At 26.1% G+C, this 12,801-nt stretch overlaps 1 long non-coding RNA gene across 1 annotated transcript; it reads right to left on the bottom strand.

The window, feature by feature from the left end:
• Positions 1-706: 706 nt before the first annotated feature.
• On the bottom strand, positions 707-4,585 carry LOC145839429 (uncharacterized). The gene is made up of 3 exons (XR_014370060.1): positions 4,450-4,585; positions 1,705-1,831; positions 707-866 (listed from the first exon to the last, which is right to left on the bottom strand). It is a non-coding gene; the product is annotated as an uncharacterized LOC145839429 (long non-coding RNA).
• Between the last annotated feature and the right edge of the window lie 8,216 nt (positions 4,586-12,801).

Below are 12,801 nucleotides of genomic sequence, written 5' to 3'. Positions count from 1 at the left end.
TGTGCTCGACAAAAATTTGGAGCATAAATATAAAAAAAGGTTAATGTTCAAACTTAAACACCTTCTACTGAGCCCACTTGAAGGGCTTTTAAATAATTTATTGAAATGGCGATATTAAAAATTCTGGTACATATGTTTCATAAAGCTTTAATTTTTCATAAAGCTTTAATCATCAGTCAGTTAAATTCAAAATAAAAAGCACTGTACTAAACAAAGATACAAAAGTTATGCAAAAAACAAAAAACAGTATAACGTAATATTGTACATTACAAATATTCAGTACAAAAATTGATCTACCATCTAACTCAGTGGTCGGCACGCCAATTTGAATCCGTGAACCCTAAATCACAAAATTAAAATTTGGTGCACCCCAATTTCCATTTTTTAGCGCCGCTAGTGTTGAAGAATATGTAAATACTTTAAATCGATTTTTTTACTAATAATTCGGGAACACCCAATTAATTTTTACAAGATAACTTAAAATTGTTCACTTTACCCTATCCATTTTAATAAACTTATATCGGTGATCTAATTTTTACAACAATATTTTACTTGTATCACCCAGGTCTAAAATACTAACTAGATTAATTTAATACATTGCCACAATCCCAATTAACAATCAGCAGTCTTGGTACTTTTTATTGCATGGTAAATTTAATTATTTAGTTAACTCTACTTAATGATTTTTTAATAATCGATTACTATATGTGTTTAACAGATGTATTGCCACGAAAAAATTAAGGAAACAAAAATTACACCAAAAAGTAACGACAAAAAAGACATGAAAATATTATCCTAGCTAAATCCGTTTTGTTGATCTGGAACTGTATGTGTTGGTCTTGTTGCTTGCACGAATCTGATCAAACCTAAAATTAAGGTTTTAAAGTTAATGCTTAGTAATAATTCAGGTCTTAATGAGGTTTATTGAAAAAATTGCTCAAAAATTATTTTTGGATGAAGGACCTGGATACAAAAAAAAGACCTCTCGGTCATCGAGTTGCATACCCAACTTTAATCAAATTTATAATGAGCTAAAAAATTATAAAAAAACTTAACAGTTAAAATCAAACTCTAAAACAAAAACTTTTTAAAATGAGACTATTAAAATTTAAAACATCAACTATTTTTTATGAACAAAAATATCAATAAAAAAAAAAATTATATAATAGTATCTAACATCATACACACATAAAATCTATATTGAACTTTACGTTAAAAGGTAAAGTTTTAACATGAAATGTTTTTAAGTTTAAAGTTTATCAATAATTTAATCTTTTACATGTCTTAAAAAAAAAAATTATAAATATTTAAATTTTAAAAATTATGTTTAAGAATTTGGACTCTACTATTCAACTTATTAAAATAAGTAAGAATAAAAATGAGCTATAACATAAAGAAAATAAAATTACAATGTTCAAAAAAAAAGCAAAACAAAGCTGTTACTAATAAAAACAAGTAATTTTTTAAACTAAATAAAATGTTTATGATTTCAAAAAAAACAAGTAAATTAATGAAAATTAATTAAATTTACATATTAATAATTAGATTTTTCTCAAGAGTTATTAAGCACCTATAAAAATGAATAAATCATTTTTGTAAAATTTTACACTTTAATCAATATTAGTAGAATTGACTTTTAATTTTTTTTAGTGTAATATAAGAGACTAAAATACCAAGAGACCTATTATTCTAAAACTATCTTACCATAATGAGCTGTTTATTGGAACTGCTACTGGGTTGTGGTTTAACTTGTCAAGTAAGTTCTTCAATTGAGGTATAATGTCTCAGCATAAGTATCTTTTAAAAAGTTACTTTGCCAAAGTTTTCCAACCTTTAAAATAGCATAAGAGTTATCCAAAGTAGTTTGAGTGTGTGAAAATTTTATCAAAAAACTAATGTCATTACTGACTTCTAATCTAGTTTAATCATTATTAAAAAAAAACTTAATAGCTTTAAAAAAATTGTGCTGATTTAACTTACAAAACTTTTTATATCTATAAAAAATATAAATAATCATCTCAAGTAAAACATTTGGTTTAAGATAAGTATTATACAGTAAATTTGATACCTTACTGTAAATATTTAAAATTATTTTTGTGTTATATTTTTTTTAGCTTAGTTTAATAAGAGTTATATTTAAAGTCAGAGTTATAGTAAGTAAAAGTTGTAAAATGCAAGAAAAAACTCAAAAAGACAATCAATAATTCGCTAAGTAAAGAATTTAATTATATTAAGACCAGAGTTGCTTCTCTTTGAAACAAAAAACATTTTTTATTATGTCAAACATTTAAAGTAGATACTGTTGAATAAGCTTGACAGGATTGTAATCCTTTGGGTTAAAACTGATTTGACAGATCAAGACTGTCCTGAATGACTTTAAACTGAACTGTAGTCATCTAAGTTTTTTTCATTTTTTTATTTTCAAAGGCAAGAAAAACATATATCTTCAGCAAAAAATACTAAAAGTTACAAAATAATTTAATGGGACTATATTAACTATATCTCATTCAAAATGTAGGAAAAAAATGCCTGAAATCTTAAAACTATACTGAGATAAAAAAAACTATCTTGAGTCAGCCTGGGTTAAAAAACAAATTAAAAATTTTCTAAGTTATCTTATGTCATACTGAGATTTTCAAAATTTTTAAATCATCCAGGATTATTCTGATTGTGTGGCAAACTTTTTGATAACATGAAATATCAAATTTATAACAAACATACATTTTTAAACTATAGTTTTAAGGTAAAAAGGGTTGTTAATCAAAAATCAAAACCAAGCTCAAGCTCAGGAAAAGCATTCTAACCTAAAATGGGTATTTTTTTAAAATCCTTACTAGTCTGAGTTTTGATAAAGTATCATAATACCTTTAAACTGTCTATATTTTTGCATTTACATAATAAAAATACTGAAAAAGATATCAATTAACAGTAAGTTTTCTTTCAAAATATTCAAATTAAGTAAAACAACTGAGGAACTGTACATCATTTTAAAACATTTAAAAAAAAACTATTTTCAAATAAGCACAACTAAAACAGAAAAAAAAAAGCTTAACATTTCACAAATAATAAATTTTTGGTTTTTAATATAAAACTATAAGTTATTTTTAAATTCTAAACAAAATTGTTTATTCTTTTTTTAAATTTTTGGTAGGCATAAAGAAAGATTTACATCTTAAAAACACATACTATAACTCTTCTAACAAAATTATTAAATTACTGCTTAGTATAATTCATAAATTTAAGATCAAGTATTAGCACTGTTGTTACTCTTTGAGTTAAAAAATTATCTTGACTCTTAAACTTTGAAATTTTTATAAAACATCATATATAAATATTCAATATAAATAAAGTTTAAAAAACAACTCAGGTTATTCATCAAAATTGGAATTAAAAAAAAAAAATTTGAAACTACAACAAAGAAATTTCATTTAATGAAATAGAAAATATTGGAACAAGATTCAAAAAACAAATTATCCTGAGAATTGTAAAATATTTATACTGTCCTGAGTTGCACTAAGTGTAGGACTCTGTAATAGTTACAATAAAACTAGCCTTGGTCATTTTTAGTTTAATAAAGAAAAGAGAAAACCAAAGCTCAAAAGTAGCAGTATACTTAAATTAATATTTTGATAAATGACTAAATAAATTTTTTATATTTCAAAAATAAAAATCATACATACATTCAAAGATTCTACACAAGTCCAAAACTAGACTAACTTTTGCAAGAAAATAACATGCTTAATAAGACTTTATTTCTAATAAAAAAAACATTTAGGCTGAGTGTGTGGCAACCTTGAATCATACAACAGATACAACATATTTTGTTAAACCAACAGATCAAAATAGCTAGTAAATAAAATAATTAAGAGAATAAATTTTTTAACTTTTAAAGTCAATAAATTAAGTAACAAGTAGTTTAATAAAAAGCATACCTAGCTAGCCTGAGTTTAAGAAAAAAAAAGAAAAGTTCTAGCCATCTTGAGATTTTCAAAAACTTTTATAAAATTTAAACTATCCTCAGTGTGTGGCAACTCAATGTCAATTTAGCCTATATTTTCTTTTAAACTTTATATGTACTATTCAATTATGGATAGGTTAATTAATTAATTAATAAAATAAATTCAAAGGTATGATATTTACTTAACTTGTGTTATTCAAAACTTAAATCTGTTACTTAAAACTTGTTCATTACTACTTTTATGAATCTATTTAGAAATTTTTTTTAATATACTTTAACTGTTTTTATCTTTTTCAAGTATTTTTATTGAACATAAATTCTTTAATTTTCCTTTAAGTATAAAAATATTATAATTATCATGTGAATATTTTTAAAGGAATTATTGTTTAGTTTTTAAAGTAGGTAGTATTAATAATTTATAAAAGAAACTTTCTTCACTAAGCAAAATACTGTAATCTACTAATACTGTAAGTAAAAAGAAAAATACTAACCTTTTAATATATTCATGATCTTAGCTGGATGAAAGCTTCCTCCACATCAGCCAACTGATTTCACAAGATCTTCGAGTTTTCTCTCTATTCTTTCAGATGCAAACTGCTTCCTCAATGTTGATATAAAGAATGTTATGTGATTTTCAATACCAAAATAGATCATGAGAGTAAAATGGCCAATAAATTAAAAGCTAAACTAAACACCAGGGCTAGATTTAACTTAAATATTTAAGTATGTCGCTTAAACTAAATAAATATAATAATGTAATCTCAAAATTCTGTGCACCCCTAAATGACTTTCGTGTACCCTAAAAGTTTCGTGCACCCCAAAATAAATTTCGTGTACACTAGTGTGCACCAGTGTACACCGTGCCGACCAGACTTGTTAAAATGCTAACAATTACTATGGTAATCCAGCAATGAAGCGTATAAACTTTGGTTTGTTTTAAGTTAGTAGTTTCACGCTTGAGTAAACAAAGCAGAGCTTTTTAACATGTCTGGTGCCGACCACTGATCTAACTAATCAAACAACTAAAATTAACGAAAACAACAGTTAATTGACTATAAAATACTTCAAAATTTGTTGTATTTTAATAGAAGCTTTTTTATATGTCGACAAGACGATATAAATTCGCTCCTCTTATTTAAACAACCTTCCTTTTTAACGCATACATAACGGCTGTTGATTCTTTTAAGCACAGCCTACAAACAGGGTTGTTACCATCTGCTATTGGCTGTGCTCTTTTTATCACCTCCCAAGTTAATTCAAAATCAATGTTTTTGCGCTTAAGGCCGCAAACATACTTTGAAAGCTCAGTTTCATTTTTGTATACACCACCTTTAAAGGATTTTTTATGGTTGGCATACCGAAATCTGAATTGAGTGGAGCATAAGCCGATGTAGAACTTCTTTTCAAGGTCAGAGTTAACTGTTGCCTTGTAAATAATGTTCTCTGACCGGCAATTGGCCACCTTCAAATTATATCTACAGCCACCGGCGCAATTACACTGATTTTTGTATCTGATTAAAAACCTCATTCTGACTCAGGCTTGTTTATACTCACTCTAAATAGTTTTAATAACGTAAACAGTGGCAACCCTGCTAGTTTGAAAATTTTAGAAAATCTTGGACTGCCTCAGGCTAGTTTTCTTTTAGATTTTGAATGGGTTTGAGCTGATCCAGTTTTCAATTTTTTGTAATTTTCTCATGCATTTTGTTCAAGAACTTGATTTCAGATTTTTAATTGTAAATAACACCTAAATTTTTAAATCTTGTGGCTAGCTGTTCTACTTATTATTAGATTAAAGTTCTTTTTTTTTCAGTTTTTAAAAACCTCATTCTGACTCAGGCTAGTTTATACTAGTGATGTACCGGACTCACTATCCAGGTCCGGGTCCGGCCGGATATTGCCATTTTTATCTAATATCCGGATCCGGCCGGATTCTAATTTGAAAAAAAAGTCCGGTTCCGGCCAGACTCTAATTTGAAAAAAAAAGTCCGGTTCCGGCCGGATTCTAATTTGAAAAAAAGTCCGGATCCGGTTCCGGCCGGATTCTTATTTGAAAAAAAAAGTCCGGATCCGGGTCCGGCCGTACCCGAAATTGTGGGTCCGGTACATCACTAATCAAGATACAAAATATTCAAAAACTTCAAATGCTACTGTTTACAATAAAGTAGTTCATTTTTTCATAAGTCATTTGCTAAATGAGCGTAAAATGATATTACAAATAAGAATAATGCCTAGGATGCTTTTAAAAAAACATAATTGTTGTTTTTTTTATATTCTGTAAGTCTAGTTTATCAAATCTTTTACAACAAATGACCTTGTTTAAATCTAAACATATGCCTGAAATCCTTACTTAACTCACAAAGTTTGTTTGTTAAAAATGTCTTTACTAAACTTACTAAGTTTGTTTATTAAATCTAACGTTAAAACCTCTTTTAACAGAAGCTATCACCTCTGCATAAGAAAAAAAAAGTTGTTTTATTAACAAGTTATTTTACAGATCTTAAAAATTTTTAAACTGATTAGTATTGTATTTAAAAGTATTAAGTTTTGTTATAATACATTACTGTCTAATTAATGGAATATTTCTTAACAGTTCATTAAGTGTATGTTATTATTAAGTATACACATATAAACTTATTTATAATAGAGACAATAACTAACCTATAAGTTAACCACTTAATATAACATAAAAACTTTATTGATAAAGTTTACTGTAAATATTAGAGTTAACTAATACAACATTGGATATATAATATAACATGGGATATAGGAGATGTATAACTATTAAGTGTTTACTTTTTGAATTTTAACAATATTGTTTTACATCTTTAAATACTGGAATACTGTTCAAGTTTTTCGTTCTTTTTTTATACCAACAATATAGGTTCAAATACAAAAATTCTAGGTTTTTAAGTGAGTTTGGTTCAAAACTCCAGGTTAAATTTCTAAAATTCCAGATTATTCCAGGTAAAGTCGCAAACCTGAATACATGAATAGTTACACCATAAGACCTCATATTATATAACAAAATCTGCATGACAATTATAAGATAGCTCCAATAACTGCGAGGAACAAATCAAACTAGATTAAGCATCAATATTTGAAAGTTTATCAACAAAAAGTTGAACAGAATTATGATCAGCTAAATAACCAACTTCTGTTTAATTAAAAAAATTAAAGAAAAGTCCTGCGATTTGAAAAGATCTGCTTGTTACCAGAACAAACTAATCTGATGCAAGCTTGCCAACAATAAAAAAGCTTGCTGTCTTCTTCTTAAGACATTAAACATTAGACTAAAAGAAAAAAGATAGAGCCGCTTCAATTTAGTTGTTTATATTAACATAAAATGTTTAAATTATGAGACTAATGTAGTTATATATTTATATTTGTAGTTGAAGATAGTGATCAAATAAATGTTGAAATTTTTAATAAAGAAAAATTTTTAAAAGTACTACCCTTTTAGAACTTTAGGACGAAACTGGATTAATGTGGCCTATTGAAGACTTTCTTAATTCAATTAACTTTCCGGTTGAAACAAACAATAGTCAAGTTGAAGGTAGGTGGAATAGAATAAGGGCAGGAGATACAAAAAACAAGCTCAAACTACCTGAATAAAATTTTGAGCTAGGCGGAAAAGATGCAGACAGAACAGAAAAAAGTTGTGATATATACAAGGACATATTGGTTTAAAAAACAAGCCTATCAAGTTCGATGTTTATGAGGTTAGCGACAATGATCGTAGAAGATTATCAGAAAATGATGTGCAACAAAAACGATGAATATCAAGTTCTTAGAATGATGTCACTGTCCATACTCAGTATTTATATAGCTAATTAATGTGGATCAAAATGACGGGAAACAAAAACATCATGCTTAAAAGCAAAAGTGTTTACCATCATAAAACGCATCAAGAGCAAAGTTAAGGCAAAAATGTTCAAATTAATAACCTCGGCAGTGATGTAAATGCTTAGTGACGCAAATAAAAAAACCAGTAAAAACGTTACCTTTAACGAAGAAAACGTAGATGAAATATAAAAATTTTAACCACAAGGCCTATGAATTGGTTGATGCAGTGCATTTAGTTCCGTTGAAAAACTTGTTAAATAACAAACTTGTTGTCTTGTCTAGCAGCGCTGCTCTTTTCAAATGACAAAAGATGATCTTATTAACTACAAATACTTTTTCAATGATTTAAACAAAGAAAGTTACTGACGATTTTTCTCAACTGGCAATCTAAAGAGAAAAGAAACGTCTTCAATATGGGATTTCCCCAACACAACAATTACGTAACGTATGGGAGTTCTCAAGCAACTTCTGGCGGATGTTTTTGTTGGTAGAAGTTTAATATTTTTACTTTAAAGTTTTACATATAGTTAGAAACAAAGTTTTTATTTTTTAAGAAAAAGTAACCTTTGTGATAATTGTCAACAAAATTCACGGTGGTTCGTTTGAGTTGATAGTGTTTAGCTTACTTAAGCAAGCATCGCGGTGACTGTCTGCTAATAGTTAAAAAAAGATATCCAAGAATTACAAAAACATATTAAGAATACAACTTAAACTGAACTAAGTGCGAAAAGTTGTGGATTTTCAGACATACCATTTTGAAAAAAGATGAACTTTTAGCATTCAGAAAAGAAAATTCAGAAATGTTTATATCAACGTCAAGAATGTGGCACAGACGAAAAAAGTCTCAAATATTTTTCAGAAAAAAAAAACAAACATACATACATGAGCTGCTAGAACTTCAAGTTTAAGTTGTTCTGATTATTTCGTCGTCCGACTTGTACCGTCTCTACAAAGTAAAAAGTACCAATTGTTGAAATATTTTACATAATTTATTCTGTCTCACAAAACAAATACTACCTAATAATACCTTGTGTGAGAAGGATATCGGAAAAACTTCACAAAAATTAACATAAATATTCGAAGCTATTGTACTTTAACAGTCCGTTCTAAAATTGATAAACATTGTGGTAAAGAGAAACAACATTGTGGTAAACACAGTTATTGATTTGTGTAATACATTAATACGTATAAAATATAAAAAACAAATTCATATTCTCATAAACTTGTTTTTCTTAACAACTTTACCAATTTCAATGATAGATTTTATGAATGTATATGAAAAATTATATATTAAGTACAGTAACCTCTTGCATCTTTACGCACTCGTGACGTTACGCACTCTCGTTTAGTTAGGTATTTTAGTATTCTGAAAAATCAAAAAAAATAAAACTTTAATTTTATTTTAATATTGCACAAATTAGGTTTATTGTATATTTTTAATTTAAAACATGTTTTTAAATGCTAATTCACGTCTCTAACATTAGACTTTGTAAACTTATGTTCTTTGACTAATTGATAAACATTTACTATATCAGAAATTTTGTCAATAATAAGAAACTAAATTCAATTTTATCTTTTTGTGGGTAAAGGTCAAATTTAAAAAAGTTGTAGTAACAAAAACTAATTTATATTAAACTATTTTCTTATGTCTTATATATTTTTGTCGAAAAGAAGAAATCCATTACAGCACCAAATGCATATTTTTTTAAAAGACTACAGAAACAAATTTTAATATAGACATCACACCATTTCTTAATTGTAAACAAATGCTTAATTATAAATTGAGTTTGCTAAGCACAATAGAATATAAATGTTAAATATTAAACAAGTCACAAATAAATAAAGATAAAATATACTTGTTATTAAAATTAGTAAAATATTTCTAGAAGTATTACTATTTTATATAAATTTTAATCTTTTTTTTTGATAGATGTATAGTTTTATCTTTTGTTTTCATATTTAAAAATAATTTAAACAATTTGTTAAGAGTGAGAAAGTCCCAAGTCTGCTTTAAACTAGAAGCAATATCAAAAAACAGCCATTATAGTAAGTATATTTGGAACCTCTCGTATCTTTACGATCTCTCATATCTTTACGCATTTTTTCTGTGGACACTATGTATGTAAATAAGCGAGAGGTTACTGTAGTGAATGATAAAATATCAAAGTTTGGTTTAATTGTTCATCGAAATAGATTAAGTAAGTTTTACGAATTAATCTATTTAAAATAAGACATCGTAATATGTATATATTCAAAAGTCGTCAAGAGAATAAAGAAGGAAAACAAACTGATTTTTTACAGAGATTTTTTTATAAGTTTAGGAAATGCTTAAGTTTAATTCAGTTTTTTAAAGTTTAAGAAAATGAAATTAAATAATAAAACACTGTCGTCGTGGAAGGTAAAATTTTTCAAATGTAATTTTAATAAAAATTATAACTTTGTTCTATATATTATTATGAGCTTTTTTATTTCATTTAACATTATTTTTATGTAAATTACTTTGGTTAAAAAAAAATTTCACCCATTTTTTAATGTAACTCTTTCTAAATAAACATACTAAAGTTAAACTGTTTAACGTAGCAAAAGCATTTAATAGCTTGAAAATTGACTTTCAAATGAAATAAAAAAGAAAATCATTATGAAATATTTCTTTGATTTATAAACACATTAACAATGAAAAACGTCATATCCAAATAGAACAATTCAACTTTACAATTTAAATTAAGAGTTTTTTGTATTTTAAATCTGTATCTACTTTTAATATGATAATTAATAACTTAAAGTTATCTAAGCTACAAATTTAGTTTCATTGCACTTTAAACTTTGCTTGGTTTTAAAATATAAATATTTTAAAAATCTTTTCAGCAAAAGATAGACTAGAAACTATTGATTAACTTTTAAATGTATAAAGTGTTTCTAATTATTTGAACAACTGCTTGTAAATATTTACCAAAGATAATATTTGCTTTGAAACATTATAAAATTACAATAATAATATAATTAAAAATAAAACTTTAAACAAACTTAAATATTGTTAACTGGTAAATATCTCAATCTTCGACAAAAACTCAAAGAAATAAGTAATGATTTTTCACCAATCGACAGTTTTTTTTATTTATTTAGACATTAACAATGAATAAAGTACTAAATTTGATAGTACTTAATTGAATAGTAGAGATAATAACTTTATAAGTGTGTTTGATGAACTATCATTTTTATCTTGTGCACCTGCTATCATTTCCATAGCAACGAAATACACCCTGACTACTGAAGATGTTTTCCTTTGTCGTGACAGCGACATATGCAGATGGTGAGCACTATATCGTAATTAGTATTTACTTTTTTTGTTGCCATGACAACTATAAATGGTTACTGATGTAATTATTGTGCTAGTATATTTGTGTGGTAAGAAAATTACACCTTAAACTAGATCTGTTGATAGGCAACTCGGCACCACCTGGTTTAATTAGCAATATACAATCTTAAAAGTACAACTGAAATAGCTTCTTTTTTTAAAACTTGTTTCTAAAAATGCTTAAAATAAAACTTCATGTACTTGATTTTTTAATTTGTTAATAGTTCTTCATTTGACTTTTCAATTTACATAAAACTTTACAAATGTTGTACAAGAAATTTCAAACTGCGAGAGATTTTCTTTTTTATTGCTTACATATATTTTTATAGGTTGTATTAGTTAAGGTTTTAAAGTTTTTTCTTTACCATCAGTTTGTCTTAAATGACTAAATGAGTTTGTAATTACTAACTTCAGTTATTTGTTGGTACTTAATAATTTTTATGACTTAGCTGTTATATTTTAAACTCTACAACACTATATTAAGATAAGCATACATAGTTTGAATAAAAAGTAAACTACATTACATCTAAAAAAATCTAGATTACAATTTAACATTTATATATTTTGCGAAATATAAATTTTCTCGCAAGTAAAAGTTCAGCTTTGTTAAATTGAAAAAAAATATAAAAAGCGTCAATGTGAATGTATTTCGGTTATTTATATTTAACAAATTGAAGTAGTTTAAACGTAATAATATAATAACAGATGAATTATAGACAAGTGTTTTTATTTATGCTACAACGTTACATGTTTAACAATGAAACTATTTCAATTTTGACAATAACAATCTATATAAAGTTTAAAAAAATTAAAATATGAGGTAAACTTTGCACAAATACGTTTTATTAATAATTCTGATCGCAAAACGTATTAAAGTAAACAAAAGAACAATAGAACATAAACCGTATACAGATCAAACTAAAAAAATATCAAACTAAATTTTTTTCTACTAACTTATAATTTAATTATTAAACCAATAAATATAACTATTAAAGTCAACTTGACGTATAAAAGAACAATGTATTGATTTTCAACTTGTCAACTATTCAAAATTAATCAGCTTATTCATCATAAACTTCAATAGTATCTCCTTCTACAAAACCAATAGACCCGGGTGTATCTGTCTTAGTAACTTCTCTTTCTTTGTACATGAAAAAAATTGAACTTCTATCCTCGCCAGTGGCCTTGCAAAACTCATCCATATAGCTGTAAATTTAATTTTTTATTGACTAAAGATGCTAACACTCTATATTATTTAAAAGGTTGTTTAAATTCATACAAAATAAAATGTTTTTTTAAATCAAGATTACTAACGAAAATTGATAAACCTTTTATACATCTCGTTCTCTTTGATGCGCAAATCTATTGTTTTTTGTTCTTCTTTCTCTTTCCTTCTCTCAGACACGTCATGGTATTTCTGAAACCTTACAAAATGTTTACTATTTAAGAACTAATAATTGTAAAGACAAACATACTAGTGATTACTACTTACATTTTTATTATAGCTAATATAACTAAGTACCAAAAACTGCAAATGATTTCGATTATTTAACTTATTTACATAAAGGTTTACTGCTTGCAGAAAAAACTTAACATCAAAACCACTCAACTTTTAATATTAATTAACTTTTATTAAATAAAA

The sequence above is a fragment of the Thalia democratica genome, chromosome 6, assembly GCF_965202585.1.
Source record: "Thalia democratica chromosome 6, ktThaDemo2.hap1.1, whole genome shotgun sequence".
Classification (NCBI taxonomy): domain Eukaryota; kingdom Metazoa; phylum Chordata; class Thaliacea; order Salpida; family Salpidae; genus Thalia; species Thalia democratica.
Note: the sequence above shows the minus strand (reverse complement) of the source record. Positions and strands in the feature narration are given on the sequence as shown.